The sequence below is a fragment of the Erinaceus europaeus genome, chromosome 15 (assembly GCF_950295315.1).
Source record: "Erinaceus europaeus chromosome 15, mEriEur2.1, whole genome shotgun sequence".
In the NCBI taxonomy this organism is placed as follows: domain Eukaryota; kingdom Metazoa; phylum Chordata; class Mammalia; order Eulipotyphla; family Erinaceidae; genus Erinaceus; species Erinaceus europaeus.
The window spans coordinates 31,161,396-31,179,073 of NC_080176.1; the positions used below are offsets into that span (position 1 = coordinate 31,161,396).

The following is a 17,678-nucleotide window of genomic DNA, read 5'->3' on the forward strand; positions in this document are numbered from 1 at the left end:
CCTCCCTGCCTCCAAACTGACCATGATTGCCACAAGGCCACAGGAAGGCAGTCTTTAGATTTAAAATTCAAAGCACTCGTTTATACTGTGAAAGCTTTATCTCCCCCTAAATATTTTCTGAAGGATCTTATATTGCACTACTTGTAAGAGTGAAGTGGACAATTTAGAAAAATAAATTCAGAACTCCTCAGAAATTTCCCCAAGAGCTGATAAAGGAGGGTTGGGAATAGAATCTCAGTTTGGTTTTATTATTTGATGTTCATTTCAGTTTCAGTTTTTTGGTCTCTGGCTCATGTGGCTTTCCAAAATCAAACCATCATTAAAACTTCCATAGAAATGCAAATCATTTTCCTGTTTAGTTGGCATATCTGAAAATAGTTTGCATGCATGTGTGAGTGTGTGTGTGTGTGTCTGTCTATAATCCCTTGGAGGGATTATAAATGAGACTTCTCAGTACTTTGTCAGATATTTTGACCTTTTTTTTTGCCTCCAGGGAGGCTATTTTTTCCATTTTGTTGCCCTTGTTGTGGTTGTTATTGTTACTGTTGTTATAGCTGGATAGGACAGAGAGAAATTGAGAGAGGAGGGGAAGACAGAGAGGAGGACAGAAAGATAGGCTCCTGCAGACTTGCTTCACTGCCTGCTAAGTGACTCCTCTTCTGGTGGGGAGCCAGGGGCTTGAAACAGGATCCTTGTGCTGGTCCTTGCACTTTGTGCCATATGCACTTAGCCCACAGCACTACTGCCTCCCAATATTTTGACTTTTTTTTTAAAACTACCATTCTTTATATTTTTGTTTTCTTTGTGTGTTGTACATACATAATGTCCAGTGTAATGAAGTGTAACTAGACTAGCCATTTTTAGAATCAGCAAATATGGCAGACCAGGAAATGGTCCACCGAATAAAATGAGCACTTTACTATGTGTCTTGACCAGGGTTTAAGTCCTTGGTCAATTCCTGGGAGCACCATGCAAAGGAGAAGCTTCAAGAGAGATCAGACAGTGCTGTGTTGTCTCTCCTCAACCTTTTGTCATCTTTCTGATGTGGAATTGTGCAGTTACAAAGCTCCAGTGAAGACCTAGTGGCGAGGAAATAAAAGATTCAGCAAGCATTTGAATTTCATAGAATCGAACCTTGCTAGAAGTAAAAATATACCAGAGGGGCAATCTTATGCCTCCTCCCCCCCAAAAAAAACAAAGGAGAGTCATGATAACGAAATGATTTATTTAAGAGGATGTACTATAATCTAACCCAGGCTTAAATAATCCTTGTTCAGCATTCATTGGTTCTTTTGTCTGCCAGAGAGATCCTAACTTTACAAGAATTTCACAATCAGAATCCTAGTAATTAGTGCTCAGTAAATCTGACTTAATTTGTGGTGTGTTCTAATATAAATGAGATTTTATCCGTGTTCTGCCTTTATGAGTTGTTTATGGCAGAAGAGAAAATTGCTTTAAAGGTTACTTCAAAAATTTTTTTTTAACAACCAAACTTATCATACTATATTTTAACTGTATTGCTAGAAAGAAATTTAAAATAAATATAAATACGATCCAAAGTCTGTGTTTATATTTGAGAGAGTGACAAAGGGAGAGAAGGGAGGGATGGAGGGAGGAAGGGAGAGAGACAGAGAGACAGACAGAGAGACAGACAGACAGACACTGAGACCCTGTATCACCATTCTGCTCAGCTCTGGCTTGTGGTGGTGCCAGGGATTGGAGGTTTGGAAACTAGTATTTCTGGCTACAGTCTCCGCTTTGCCACTTACTTCTCTTTTGTTCCATTGGTGAATTTGGTTTGCATCTGTGGCCTAAATGTCTCACTAATCTCATAGAATTGTCAGTGTATAACTATATTTTGGTTCCTTTCCCATTGATTTAAAAATAACAACAAAAAAACTCCTCCCCATTCTACTTTATGGTTACAGTTGAGCCAGGACAATTAGATCTTTGTATCTCCAAATAAAAGAGTAAAAGGGAGTTGGGCAGTAGTGCAGCAGGTTAAGCGCACATGGTGTGAAGTATAAGGACCTGCATTAAGGATCCTGGTTCAAGCCCCCAGTCTCCACCTGCAGGGAGGTCGCTTCACAGGTGATGAAGCAGGTCTCTCCCCCTATTTGTCTTCCCCCTCCTCGCTCCATTTCTCTCTGTCCTATCTAATAATGATGGCATCAATAACAACAACAATAAAAAAATAAGGGCAACAAATGGGAAAATAAATAGAAATTTTTTTTGAAAAAGTAATAAAAGAGAAATAGAGAAAATATCTACCCACCCTTTGTTTTAGACTGGACATTCTGAATTCATCATTCTGGAAGGTTTTTTCTAAGTATTTCCTATATTACAATATTACAATATATAGGTAGAATAACTTCTTTCCACATCAACTCACAATTAGTATGGAAATGGCAGAATTATCTGGTAGGTGAAGGCAAGGGTAGGTGAAGGCAAGGGTAGGTGAAGGGCTTTCCTCAAGAGTGATCAGCACAGGTGTTTGGGTGGCTGCAGCACTTCCACCTTTCTGACCCTAGGTTGTCTTTATGGAGTTACTGCCTTCTTCTGTATTTAATTCTGTATTTAATTCTGTATTTAATTTTCTAGGTTGGTTATTTGACATAACCCAAATTTGCATGTGGCCTTCAGCCTTACTTTAAATCCTTCTTTCATATCCTAAAGGAGAGGAACTGTGGATTCAAATATACAGGTTTACCCTTCTGACCTTTAGCTAATTATTAGATTGAGATAATTGTGTGTCGGTGATAAATTGACTTAATGACATTTAATCTACATGCCAACATTAATGTCTGGTTTGGTGTCCCAGTTCCATAGAGGTAAAGAGCATGGACTTTTATCTTAATTTGACCTATTTAAAAGGTGTTTGTGATGAGAGTCAATTTCTGATTAACTTAATAGCATGTTTTATATGCAAAGCAATAAATATTGATGTGAGAAGAGGCTACTAGATGCTGTATTTCCCTAGCTGCTATAATTGGTGAAAACATTACAGAGAGATAGAGTTGGAAAGAACTAAAATTGAGTGTAGACCCCCCATGACTGTCTAAAATCCAAAGCTGATAGACCAGTCCTTTGAATCTGGTAAAAGGCTTGTCTTGTTTATTTTTACCAAGGTTATTCACTGAATTTTTGTGGGTATAACAAATTTTTACTAGACACTTCACATTTTTTTTTGTCTTTTCATGCAGCTCCTAACTGCAAAGTGTTTGTGTAGCTAACCCTCTAACTGGGGATTTCTTGATGGACTTTGACTTAAGGAAGTATGCATTTTACATGATCATTAGCACTGTTCAGTGTACCTTGATTTCTAATCAGTTGAAACAGGGAATCATGAGTTAGATGAAGTCATTAACAACTTTGTTTAGCACTGCAAGAGTGATATTTATTTATTTATTTATTTATTTATTTTTTAGCCAGAGCACTGCTCAGCTCAGCTCTGGCTTAAGGTGGTATGGGGGATTGAACCTGGGACTTAATAGCGTCAGGCATGAGAGTCTCTTTGTATAACCATTATGCTACCTATCCCCACCCACTGCAAAAGTTAAATGATAGTTTTGCTGTCTTCTCTCCCCCTCCCCCCACCCACCCAGAGTACTGCTCAGCTCTGGTTTATGGTGGTGTAGTGGATTGAACCTGGGATTTGGACACCTCTGGCAGGAGAGTCTCTTTATATAACCATTATGCTATCTACCCCCACCCTAGCTCTTCACAGCTTTACAGACTGTTCTTCTACATGAATTCCATTTTCATAACTTCTCTTCTAGAGTAGAAATGATTTAGTATCACAGCTACTCCTCAGTTCCATGAGCGACGTGGATGGCTAGATGGCATACTGATGGGTAGCAACACAGAATCACAAAGGTAGTCTCTCCACTATGCTATACCTTGATTACCTCATCTGTAAAGTGGGGATAGTGTTTATATATATATATATATATATATATATATATATATATATATATATATATATAAAGCATTTCGGACTTCTTGGTTCTTATTAAGGAGTTTGTGTTGTACTTATTTTTTCTGGACTTTGGAGGATTGAAAGCTGTATTCACTAATCTAAACTAAGTTAAACTAAACCTACCACTCTCTAAATTTACTGAGATAGTTTCCAAGTGAAATATTAAATACAACAAAGGCAGCTTTCAAGGACTAGGGAGTAATTCTGGGTTGAGTCTATCTAGGCTTCCATTCTGCTGCAAATCTAGGTCAACCAAATATAATTTCTATTTGCTTGAGAGGTTGTTGACTCCTAAAGAAAGAAATGTAAATCAGATAATCTTAGAAATTTTCCTGCACTCCATTGATCCTATAATATTGTCATTTGATATCTTAAGAAGAACTTCTGGGAGCAGGCAGTGACACACCTGGTTAAGTGCTCACTTTAAAGTGAACAAGGACCCATGTTCAAGCCCCTAGCCCCACCTGCAGGGGAAAGCTTCACAAGAGAAGCCGGGCTGCAGGTGTCTATCTCCACCCCCCTTTTAATATTTTTTGTTTTTAAATTATTACTGTTATTATTATCTTTATTAATTATTAGCAGACAGAAATTGAGAGGGTACGGGAGATAGAGAGGAAGAGAGAGACCTGCAACACTTCTTCACCGCTTGCAAAGCTTTCAGTTGGTCAGACTGGTCTTAACTATGGTGAGACTGGTCCCATAGAAACAAATGTGAATACTTTGAGTTGTGGTGTTACACTATTGCCAGACTTTGTTTTGGTTTTTAGTTAACCAGAACACTGCTCAGTTCTGGTTTATGGTGGTATGGGGGATTGAACCTGGGACTATAGAGCCTCAGGCAGGAGACTCTCTTTGCGTAACCACTGTGCTATCTTACCCCCCTCACACACACACACACACACACACACACACACACACACACACACACAGCAATTCTTTATTTCTATGGGTTTTACTATAATACTGATCATGTTTGACTTTAGGGAAAAGGAAGGATTAAGAAGACAATTCTAGCCTTACTAGAAACTAACTTAACAAAACTTCTATCAGTCCTCATTATGTCTTGATACAATTTTGATGTGGTGATATACTGAACAGATTCTGGTTTCACTGAAGAAGCTGGCCTTATCTACAACCATTGGATCTAATCATACTCTCCCTTTTCATAGTGGCTTCCAGCCATTTTCTTCCCCTCTTCACTTGCCTAGTTTGCTCACTGCCAGCAACTTTTACTGGGCTGCTGGCACTTGCAAATGGGGTTGGACAGAGGTGAGAGCAGCCTGTGAACTCCCTCTATGCAGGTTGGTTCTGTACCATACACATTGGTAGCTGTGCTGATGATGTTAAAACAAAACAAAAATAATAATAAATGCATGCTGTGGAAGGGCTTACTTGTTCCAAAGCCTACTTGGAGATCTAAGTTGGCAATTCCCTGCAGCTTGGCACGGAACCATTTGAATGTTTGTAGATGGTGCTTGCTTCACATCATGCCAGTTTGAGTTTTGGCAAATTTGTTTCATTGAGGTTTTGTCTTGACAAGTTGGAAAAGTTTCCCAACTTCAGAATAGTGTGTGGATCTTTGAATGCTTTATAGCTAGCAGGTGATGGCTGCCATTTCAGAGGAAATAGACATTAATCTTTTTTATACAAGAGGTCATTTATTTTTGTCAGAAAGAGCATGTCACTGGCATTGACGTACTGGGAGTCTCAGACTTGCATGTCCTGTGCTCTGCCACTGAGGCAGCTTCTCAACAACTATGGTCTTCTTTAGTGTAGTTGAATGGGTATACCTCTGTGCTTCTCTTTACTCTGTAAATGCTCAAGATGCTGGAAGGGACAAAGATAGGAGACAGAAGCCGTGTCCCAAGATAAAGTCCCTCCAGATGCCAGGTTGATGAGTTGGGTCTGTGACTGGCTGTAGTGGAACATTCTGTAATTTTTGTATTATGTTAAGGATTCTTTCAATGTCTTCTTTCTTGAAACTCTGTTTTTGGGTCCTTTTATTGATTTTATATCCTGTGGGTATCCGTTAAGTTTTCATATTTTAAAATGTTTCATATGCCTCTTCTCATTTCTCATGTTTCCTTGCACTTGCTCCCACTTAATCTTCGTCTAGCTTCTGTAATAGTAATGCTCAAGGAATGGTGCCTCCATCAGCAGCATCACCACAGCCCAAGTATAGGACACTTCTCTGAAATGCTTATTTTTTTTCTTTTTGTTTCTTTCCTTTTTTTGTTAAATGTGCATATTAAAGATTAACATTATCAGAGAGATCACACAAATTTCATGACATGGCAAAGTGCTGTAAGGCATTATTAAAGTAGGTCATATTTGGTCCTGATAGCTGTGTTTCTGTTCCCTTTTGGAAATAAAGAATCATGTGGTGGAAATATTATTCATTAAATGAATGGAAAAGACTGCTTATGTTTGTTTTTCACTTGGTTTATGCACTATAAACTTTTGAAAGCCTCTTTTGATTTGTTTAGATATGAAGAACCAAGACTCATTCTAAGATGATTGTGTGTGTGTGTGTGTGTGTGTGTGTGTGTGTGTGTGTGTGTGTGTGTGTGTGTTGTTGGGGTACTGAGGCTTTGCACTTGTATGACAACACTGCTACCAAACTGTGTTTTTTTTTCTTTTGTTGCCCTTGTTTTATTGTTGTAGTTATTGATGTCATGTTGTTGGATAGGACAGAGAGAAATGAGGGGGGGAGACAGAGAGGGGAGAGAAAGATAGACACCTGCAGACATGCTTCACTGCTTGTGAAGCGACTCCCCTGCAGGTGGGGAGCCAGGAGCTCAAACCAGGATCCTTAACGCCAGTCTTGCACTTCGCAGCATGTGTGCTTAATCCGCTGCGCTACTGCCCGACTCCCCAAACTGTTTTTTTAAATGCTTATTTTTATAAATAGATTAAAAGAAGGAGAGTCACAATTCAGCTGTCTGTTGAGCAATCCATGGTGCTTCCATGTGGTGCCAGAGTTTGAACCCAGGTCTTTGCATATGATAAATTATAAGCTCTATGGTGTGAGCTATCTTCTGGCCACAAGATACTTTTAATAGTAAGAAAACATTTGTATGTGTGTCCTGTTGTTTTGACTGAGTCTCATGTGAATTGGAACCAAGGCAGTCATACTGTTATGTGTGATTTGGTTTTGACTAGTTGCTAGGTTTCTCTTTATATTCTTTTTTTTTCTTCCTTCCCACCTACTCTCTCTCTGTCCCTCAAATATGTATATCTGCATAAGAGACAGAACATACACACACACACTCTCACTTCTTGCTTATCCTGCCCCTCTATTTTGTATCTTTCTTGCTGTCTTTTGGTGTGGAGGACATACACTAGCTATTAGCACTTTCAACTTTACATATTTTTCTATTATTTACCCTATTTGCTAACTTGGTAACCCTCACAAGTTCATAATTCACGTTTGAGAATCCCATGGGGAAGTGTCTGGCCACTATATGGTTCAGTGCCTTAGAAGGTTGATTGCCTAAAGCTGATTGCCTTAGAAAGTGCTGAGCATGTCTGTGAAGCAGAGGACCATTACTCTTCCTTAAGTTATCTAATGTTTTGCTATTACTCCAACACAGCTTTTCTGACATATTGACTCATTTCACATTAAATCACCATATCTAAAGCCTTCTTCTTCTTCACTCTCAACAACACAGTTCCTTTTTCTTTTTTTCTTAATTTAATTTCATAGGACAGAGAGAAATTGAGAGGAAGGGAGGGATAGAAAAGGAGAGCTCTAGAGAGGGTGCTGAATGGTGGTGTACCTGGTTGAACGCACATGTTACAATGCACAAGGACCCAGGTTTGAGCCCCTGGTCCCTACCTGCATGGGGAAAGCTTTCAAGTGCTGAACACAGTAGGTGTCTCTCTGACTCTCTTCCTTTCTATTTCTCCCTTCCCTCTCGATTTCTGGCTGTCTATCCAATAAATCAGAGAGAGAAGGGGTCCAGAGGCTTGAACCTGGGTCTTTGTGCATGGTAACATGTGCACTTAGCCAGGTGTGCCATAGCCTAGCCCCCATAGTTCCTTTTTCCACTACCATCTCTGTATTTTCACCTCTATTCTCCATTCACCAGAGCTCTGTGTTTTTTTTGTTGTTGTTCCTCCATTTCTTCTTCCTCAGTACTCACATTTCTCTCTCTCTTTCATTATTTAAGGTTAGGCTATATTGCTTCTCACTTAGACTTTAAAACAGCACTAATTTCAAATTTCTCACTTCATCTCAAAAGAATATACGTTCATGAAGTATACTTTTTATCATGGCTGCTGGGGTGCCCCATCTTCTGTGAATTACACACTGACTGTTTGAAGTCAATATTTGATGGCATATGTTTAGAATCCCCTTTGCAGTTCTTTTAGCTCTGAACTTTGTGTTCACAGGCCTTTTTTTTCTTATTTTTTTAATTTTTCTTATTTTTTTTTTCCCCCAGGGTTATTGCTGGGCTCAGTGCCTGCACCATGAATCCACCGCTCCTGGAGGCCATTTTCCCCCCTTTTTGTTGCCCTAGTTGTTGCAGCCTCGTTGCGGTTATTATTGCCATTGTTGATGTTGCTTTGTTGTTGGATAGGACAGAGAGAAATGGAGAGAGGAGGGGAAGACAGAGAGAGAGGGGAGAGAAAGATAGACACCTGCAGACCTGCTTCACTGCCCGTGAAGCGACTCCCCTGCAGGTGGGGAGCCGGGGCTCGAACCGGGATCCTTACACAGGTCCCTGTGCTTTGCGCCACGTGCGCTTAACCCACTGCGCCACCGCCCGACTCCCATTAATTTTTCTTTTTTAAAATTGATTTAATAATTATCAACAAATCCATTGGATAAGAGAGGTACAATTCCAAATTTCCATATATCATCCCCTGCATGGGAAGCTGTCCCTCTAGGAGTATGGACCCAGGATCATTATGGGGTACAGAAGGTGGAAGATCTGGCTTCTATGACTGCTTCTCCACTGAACATGGGTATTGTTGGGTCGATCCATACTCCTAGCCTAATTCTATCTTTCCCTAGTTAGTTAGGGCTCTGGAGAGGTGGGATTCCAGGACTCATTAGTGAGGTCGTCTGCCCTGGGAAGTCAGGTTGGCATCATGGTAGCATCCGCAACTTGGTGGCTGAAAAGAATTAAGATGTAAAGCAGAACAAAATGTTTAATAATCAGGAACCTAAAGGAAAGAATACAGCAGATGAGATTTGGGGTCTCCATTTTGGAAAAAGCTAGGAAGTCTATTTTAGGTATATTACAAAGGGCCCATGACTTTGCTAACCTTTGTCTGTACCCAACAGCTAATGTGGGCTTAAACGTATTGTCTGGGGAGCTGGAAACAGGCCTAGTAAACTGGATCAGGGAACTGAGTAGCTCCCAAATATGGGGAAAGTATATACATTCCATTAAATGAAAACCCTATTGATCTGATCTGGGGCCCATATTCAGCACAGGAACCTATGCTGTAAGTCTGAGCTTGTATTCCATTGCCATAGCTAGGAACATACTAGGTTGCCCTCATTGCAGAACCCATCTTCCTGGAGTGGAGTATGTTGACCCAGCCTCCCTTCAGATAGTGGGGCAGTCCCTACCATTATTGTTCCACATTGAGGGCAATGTCCTGCCGAGGCCTACAAGTGGGTCCATAATGCTGTTCTTGATGGAGATGACCAGCGATGGTGGAGAGAAGGATCTGTTAGAGGTCTAGGTCCATCATGTCTTTGTGGGAACCCCAGCATTCCCTAACTAGGGGCCCTGGAAGATGGGATGGCCTGATTGTGATCAATAGAGCCATCATTAAAGTGTACCATTCTCTTGCCCTTATCTAGCTTCTGCAGTCCTTACTTTATCTGACAAGGTTAGTCTTAGAATGATTGAAGGAAGTGAAATAGAAGTAGGTGAGGAGGTTGGCTAGGTCTAAGTAGAAGCTATTTGATTAAGTACTTTATGGTGTCTTTTTTAGGTCTTTCTACTTGTCTGCTGCACTTGTTGAGTCACTGAAAAAAAATCTAGGCATTGGGACACCTTTCTGATGCCATTTAATTTAATGGTGAAAACTCTGAACTAGTCAGACTTGGTGGGAACTCAGTCCAGTTTATAACTTTGAACAATTTTTATTTTATGTTTGTGTGCCTCATATTTATCATCTATAATATGGGGATAGTGATGCTGTCTATTTCCTGTAGTGTGAAATTAAAAATCAGCAAGTATAGCACACTCAAACAGTGCTTGGCATGGAGTTAGTATTCAGTTATTCTTATGACTGTGCTTTTAAAGTATTCTCAAATAGATATTGTTCTCTCTTTGTTCTATTATAATTTTTTTTTCTGTGTAGCATTAAGAGATTATCACCTCATTTTATCTGGATTTGAGCATTTAATAAACTTGCTTTGACTTCTTTATGTCTGGAAATAGTATTTTATTCGCACTTGTATTGTTATTTGAGTTGCATTATATCTAAAAAAATTCTTAGTTTGAATACTGTATGTAACAGTTTTGATCTGTTCTTTGAATATCAATATTCCTATATTTCTTAAATCTACTGTTTAAATCTTAAAAACAAAATATTTTTTGTTATTCTCATATATTAATAGTTGTACTTATCCATAAGTATAATATATAGGGGAGATTTTCAGGATAATATGAACCAATCTAGAATCTGAATCAGTGGTTGGCAACATTTTTTTTTTCTTTCAATAGCTGAGATCATTCTCTGGGCTGACTACTTTAGGTAGATAACTGGAGGCTGAGAGAAAAACTCAACAAAACACAGAAGTCTTACGATGTGTCTGTGAAATTGCTGACCTTGGCTGTTGTGGCCATATGTAAATGAATGGATATGGCTGTGTTTCTGTAAATGTTATTTACACATGCAGGTGCACTTGTAATTTGGTGACCCTTGGTCTTAGTTATGTCCATGTAGATCACTCATTGTTCTGAAGTGCTTTAGGCTAAAGAAATTCCTAGTGCCACCCACATTCAAAGTTAAAAGAGGCTGTCTTTATCTTTTTATCTTCTCACTAACTATAAGGACACTGTTTACAGAATCACTTCAATAGATTTCTCACGTGTTTTGTGCCTATATTGTATTCCGTTTTCACATCCAACCTTTTCATGACAATGAAAAGCTGTGACCATACAGGCCTAGCCATGTCAGGAGGCAAGCATAGTTGGGGATGGAACCTGTCTGCATGCATACTGAGTCTGTCTTGATGAAGGTGATTCCTTTTGAAGTGAGAATCAGTAAATTATACAATGAATGGCATCTTTTCTTTTTTTTTTATGACTACAAATTAATGAGTGTATATAAACACCATTCCCACTACCAAAAGACTGTGTTCCATCCCACCCCACCCCCGCCGCCCTGGGAAACTAAGTATCCACCCTCACCCTAGGGTTTTTACTTTGGTGCCCTACTCCAGATTTAGTCAAATCCTGCTTTTAGTTTCCATTTCTGTTCTTCTTTCTCAACTTCTGTTGATGAGTGGGATCATCCCATATTCATCTTTATCTTTCTGACTTAGCTCACTTAACATAATTCCTTCTAGCTCCATCCAAGATGGGTCAGAGAAGGTGGGTTCATTGTTCTTATATGTTATTGTGGTATATATACCACAGCTTTCTCAGCCACTCATCTGTTGTTAGGCATCTGGGTTGCTTCCAGGTTTTAGATATTATGAATTGTGCTTCTATGAACATAGATGTACAAGTATCTTTTGGGTTGGGTGTTATGGCGTCCTTGGGGTATATCCCCAGGAGAGGAATTACTGGATCATATGGAAGGTCCATGTCCAGCCTTGTGAGAGTTCTTCAGACAGCTCTCCACAGAGGCTGGACCAATTTACATTCCCACCTGCAGTGCAGAAGGGTTACTCTGTCCCCACAGCCTCTCCAGCATTTGTTGCTGCTATCTTTTTTGATGTATGCCATTCTCACAGGGGTTAGGTGATATCTCAATGTTGTCTTTATTTGCATTTCTGTGACAATCAGTGACCTGGAGCAATATTTCATGTTTGTTAGCCTTTTGGATCTCTTCTGTAGTAAATGTTCTGTTCATATCCTCATTTTTGGATGGGGTCATTTTTGTTGTTGTTGTTGCTAAGTTTGCTGAGCTCTTTGTATATTTTGGTGATTAGTCTCTTGTCTGATGTATGACATGCGAAGATCTTTTCCCATTCTGTGAGGGGTCTCTTTGTGTGATAGTTTCTTTGGCTGTGCAGAAGCTTTTCAATTTGATGTAGTCCCATTGGTTTGTTTCTGCTTTAGTCTTCCTTGCAATTGGGTTTGTTTCATCAAAGATGTCCTTGAGGTTTAGGTGGGAAAGTGTTCCACCAATGTTTTCCTCTAAGTATTTGGTAGTTTCTGGTCTAACATCCAGGTTCTTGATCCTCTTGGAGTTGATTTTGGTTTCTGGTGAGATAAGGTGGTTCAATTCATTCTTCTGCATGTTTCAACTCAGTCTTCCCAATACCATTTATTGAAGAGAGGCTTCTTCCTCCATTTAATTCTTTGGGCCCCCTTATCAAAGATTAGATGTCCATAGGTGTGGGTGTTTAGTTCTGGGCTTTCAGTTCTGTTCCACTGGTCTGTGTGCCTATTTTTGTTCCAGTAGCAGGCTGTTTTGATGATAATGATGATGATGGCCTTATAATATAGTTTGAGATCTGAGAGTGTGATGCCTCCATTTCTGTTTCTTTTCCTCAAGACTGTTTTGGCAATTCTGGGTGTTTTCTGGTTCCAGATATATGATTACAGTTGATGTTTTATTCTCTTAAAGAAGCTTGGTGGAACTTTGATGAGTATTGCGTTAAATTTGTATCTGGCTCTGTTGGGAATATTCATTTTGATGATATTAATTTTTCCAATTCATGAGCATGGATGCCTTGTCTTTTCCTTTCTTGATATAATTTTCTATTTCCTTGAATAGTGACTCATAGTTTTCAGTATACAAGTCTTTTACTTCTTTGGTCAGGTTTATTCCTAAGTATGCTATTCATTTATTTGCCTCCAAGGTTATCGCTGAGCCTTAGTGCCTGCACTATGAATCCATTGCTCCTGGAGGCCACTTTTTTTCCCATTATTATTGTTGTTGTTATTGTTTCTGGTGCTATTTTTGTTGTTGGATAAGACTGAGAAATTGAGAGACGAGGGAAAGACAGAGAGGGTGAGAGATAAGATAGGACACTTGCAGACCTGCTTCACCCTCTGCAGGCTCAAACCAGGATCCTTGTGCTTGTCCCTGGATTTACACTATGTGTACTTAACCTGATGCTCTACCGCCTGGCCCCCATGTTTATTTATTTTTTTTACTCAAAAAAATATGGGCTTATGGTGGTACTGGGGACTGAACCTTTGGTACCTCAGGCGTGAAAAGCTGTTTGCATAATCATGCTATCTCCCCATCCAAGAATTATTTTTCATATAACAAAAATGTACTTACATCAATGACCATAATAACTTTGGATGATCAAATCTTTTTATGAGGTTTCAAAGATTTTTTTTTCATTATGCCTATTTAGGCATCTTATTTTGATATAAACAAAAGAACAGTTGACTTTCACATGGAGACAATTTACCAAATAATCTTGTCCTTCAAGCTTAAGGCAGGGAAACCAATCTCTGAAAATTAAAGACTAATCACCTCTCTTATTTGATAAAGGCAAGGAGTGAGCCTTATAATATTTTCTGAAAACTGTTATTTATGAATTCTTTTTTTTTCTTGAACACATATCTTGCTGTATCCAGAACCCTGGTTTTTTAGATTCTAAATTAGACTTGACACTTTGTGATTTGAGAGAGAGAGTTAGTTTCCATTTCCCAGTCCTCTTCCCAGTCATAGCAGGACTTGATGTCCTAGGGTTCTTATACTAAGTATTCTATCATGTTTGGTAAAAATGGATCCCACTTTGCTTGTCTGAGACTGCTTTGTCATCCTGGACTGTGAGAGACTGTATTACAAATAGCCTTACTGTTTTTCTGCCTGGCTTTTCTGCCTTGTAAAACTATCCTCTAGCAACTACAGAATGACTTTTCTTTTACTTGTTGATAGATTTTTAAGAAAGAAAGGAAGAGAGAGAGGACTCTGCATTGAAAGGAATTCATTAACATGACATGTCTCCTGTCCCTGCCCAGCCAATGCCTAACCTTGGATGACTGCATTCCTGTTGGTTCATGGTGAGGTCATTTGAGAAGGTCTTCCCCTTGGTCCTCAGTTTTCACTCTATAAAATTGGATTAGACTGTGTTAATTCAATTAATGACTGCACTGAAAGTTTATCTCAGTTTGCAATGAAAACAGTAGGACAGCCTCTACTAATCTATAGATTTAATGACTGCAACTTTGAAGAGTGCTAAACTAAAGTGAAGTTCAGAATGGCTTGTTAACTGGGTTTATTAGCTGTTGACCTTCCCTTTCAGCATAATAGTGGCAGTCAGACCAAAGAGAGCACTAAAGTCCTAATTAGCATTTATCTAAAGATAGGCTGCTGCCTGTTCCACAGTAAATTAGTTCAGTCAGCCATAAAGAGCTTGAGAAACATTTTCTGCTTTATAAAAAGAATTAGATGTTAGAACAGTTCATCTGGCATAGCACAGTGAAGATGGATTGAGCCCCTGAACGTGCTCATTTGAGGAAGGCGCTTTGAGGATATTGAGTAATTGAACAGATTTTCCCACACGATTGATCAGGGTTCCTGGATTCCGTGTACAAGAGTGATGCCCTAATTTTTGCCTTCTAATAAGAGCACCACATCTGCTCCCATTTCTGTGTATTCATTCAGTGAAACTGGAAAGTTATTTCTTTAATACCTACTATGCATGGCATGTCACCTGGAAAGTAAAAGAAACTGGTTTATAAGGCTCACAGTTTACATGTTATGGGAGGAAAGAAAAGATAATCTTGGAAAATGCCACTCCCATTCCCTATGGAAGGTAACCAGCAGGGAGTCGGGCAGTAGCATGGTGGGTTAAGCACGTGGCGCAGAGTGCAAGGACCGGTGTAAGGATCCCGGTTCGAGCCCCCAGCTCCCCACCTGCAGGGGAGTCGCTTCACAGGCGGTGAAGCAGGTCTGCAGGTGTCTGTCTTTCTCTGCCCCTCTCTGTCTTCCCCTCCTCTCTCCATTTCTCTCTGTCCTATCCAACAACAATAATAACTACAACAATAAAACAACAAGGGCAACAAAAGGGAATAAGTAAATTTAAAAAAAAATTTAGAAAAAAGAAGGTAACCAGCAGTATAGGAGAGGGGAATGTATAATGACAAGTCTCACTTCATATATATATCCTACAGTGAAGCATATTTTCCTCAAGAAAATTTACGGTAGTTGGGAGGTAATATTTCTGATCAAGATCTTGCCATCAACTAAATTACCCTCTTAGCGAGTCATAAAAGCAAAGAGGCAAAAATTATTAACCTTTCTAATCATTTAGATCCTTAAATTATGACCCAAGTTCTTTTCTTTAAGGGAAGCATAATTGTACTGTAGAATTGATTTTTATGGGGTGCCCCAATGTCCTATGAAGTATACATAGAGCACATAAAATTCTAACTCTGCTGTATTATAAATTTGACCTCATTAAAATGAATACAGTCACTATAAAGCAAATATTAATGAAACATTTAATTACTTAAGATTCCCTACACTTGTCTCTTCAGAATTTAGAAAGACTTCCTAGGGACTCTTTGGTAGTTGGTATTTCCAGTAGACAAAAGGATACATCGGATATTTTATTACTATTTTAATAGATAAACTTAGCTTAATTAGGCTGATGGCTTTTGTTCCCAAATCTGTGCTCAGTTCATTAAAATAAGCGGTTGTTACTTTTGAATGTGATGTGATGTGTGTATTCCCTTCCAGTGCAGTAGGGAGACTTTGTGAGGGACTGAGGGACAGTGGTGACTGTGTAAGGGACCCTGCTTCTCTGTCTGTCACTATAATGGCAGTATTATTGGTTTACTGTATTTTCCATTCTCCCCAGTAGAAAGTCTTCAGGAAGGAGTGGCTGAGTTAGACGATTAGAGCAGATATAAATAAAGATGAAAGCACAATAATAAGTGTATAGTGTTTATTTTGTGTGAGCCCATTTACAGGAGATGTACAGAATAGGCAAATCTGCAGAAATAGCAAGCAAGTTAGTGATTTTCTAGAACTGTGTGAGAGAAGATGCGGGCAGAGGGCACTGACTGCTCATGGGTTTAGAGGTTCTTTTGGGGTGACAAAATTTTTCTAAAATCAGTTTGTGGTGATGACTATACAATGGTTCAATGGTTTGAATACATTAAAAACCACAGAGGACAGAGATGGCTGATGAGATTTCCCTGGCTCATGCCAGCCACTCAGCCTGGTGGTGACAGACCAGGAAAATCAGCTTTGATGAAACCCAACTCAAATCATTCATAAGGATGACCAGTGCTCTACTTGCCAAGTTATCTCCTGGTAAGCACCAGTGCATATTCTGCTGATACCCTAGAACAGATACAAGTAAGAAAGTCTTCTTGGCAGGAAATGTGCTGTTGACCTGAGTTTAAGGAAGAATTCTTGAATGCTGATGACTGAAAGTTCACAAGTTCATGGTCATGTGTTGGGTTCTCCCCGACAGGTAGTCGCGAGGAGGGAGATCTGGATCAGCCGGACCCCCCTTCTGGGGCTGAGCGGGAGGGAGAGTGTCGGCGACTTGAGAAAAGAAAAGACACCAGGTCGGGAGTTATGTCAAGGCAGTGACTCGCTTTATTGAGGAAAAGGCCATTTTTTATAGGCAGGGGGTAGATGCAGGGATGGAAAGGTAGGGTGAGATGACGTTAGAGGTGGTGTGAGGTGGTGTTACCGTCGGTGGGGCCTATGCTCTTTACACATCAGCTGGAGGGCAGAGGTGAATTCAGGCACTGCCTACAGGAAATGCTGTGTCACTCTGAGTAAGTTAAGTGACCATAAGCAAAACTGGAGCCAGGTTTACGGAGTGTCTGCTGGACCTAGATCAAGGCCAAGCAGGCCCCAACATCTCCCCCTTCTGTTTTTGTAATGCCAGGTCGCGTAGCTCCTGTCTTAAGTTGTCACCAGTGATCTTACCCATCATTGGATACCATGCCTCATGCTGGCTTTTGAGTATTGGCTCCATGACGTGTCTTAGGTTGTCTCAGTCTCTCTGAGATCTTACCCGTCATTGGTCTACTGGAGTGTGCTGGGGAGGGTTTGTAGCCTTCAGGCTCCAGAGTCCTGAGTCTGTGATAGTGGACCTCAACTTGGTGAAGCCATATTTCCTCAAGCCTTTGCTGGATGAACTGTGTACTTTTATTGAGCAATCAAGGCCCCACAGTCAAGAGGAGGAGAAGGAGAAGGAGGGGGCACCTGGATTACCAACGGGAAGTACCTGGACCTCCACGGGTGGAAATGGAGTGTAGTTGGTCAGGGGGAGGAGGTAGGTTGGGTTAGCTGGGTATATACTGGCATGGTGTCTTTTATGGTAAGGACTTGTCAACAGGGACTCTGTAGATTTTGCAAGAGCAATAATGGCATCTACCATAATAAAAGGATAACAAAACATGGATATCCAGTGTTTAAAAAAGAAAAAAAAATATGTCTCTATGACTGGAAAAGTGGGTGGCTTTGTCAATGAGATATAATAAATGGACAATTCGAATTTTTGTAAATATTAAAAGGGTTTAGTATAGTTACTTCATTGACACTTTAGCCAACTGAATATTGGGGGGTG

The 17,678-nt window shown here is 39.9% G+C and overlaps 1 protein-coding gene across 9 annotated transcripts in view; it reads left to right on the plus strand.

The window, feature by feature from the left end:
• The window catches only part of AUTS2 (activator of transcription and developmental regulator AUTS2), a 1,407,660-nt gene that overhangs the window by 478,291 nt on the left and 911,691 nt on the right, over nucleotides 1-17,678 (plus strand). The gene's annotated exons all lie outside the window — the stretch shown is intronic.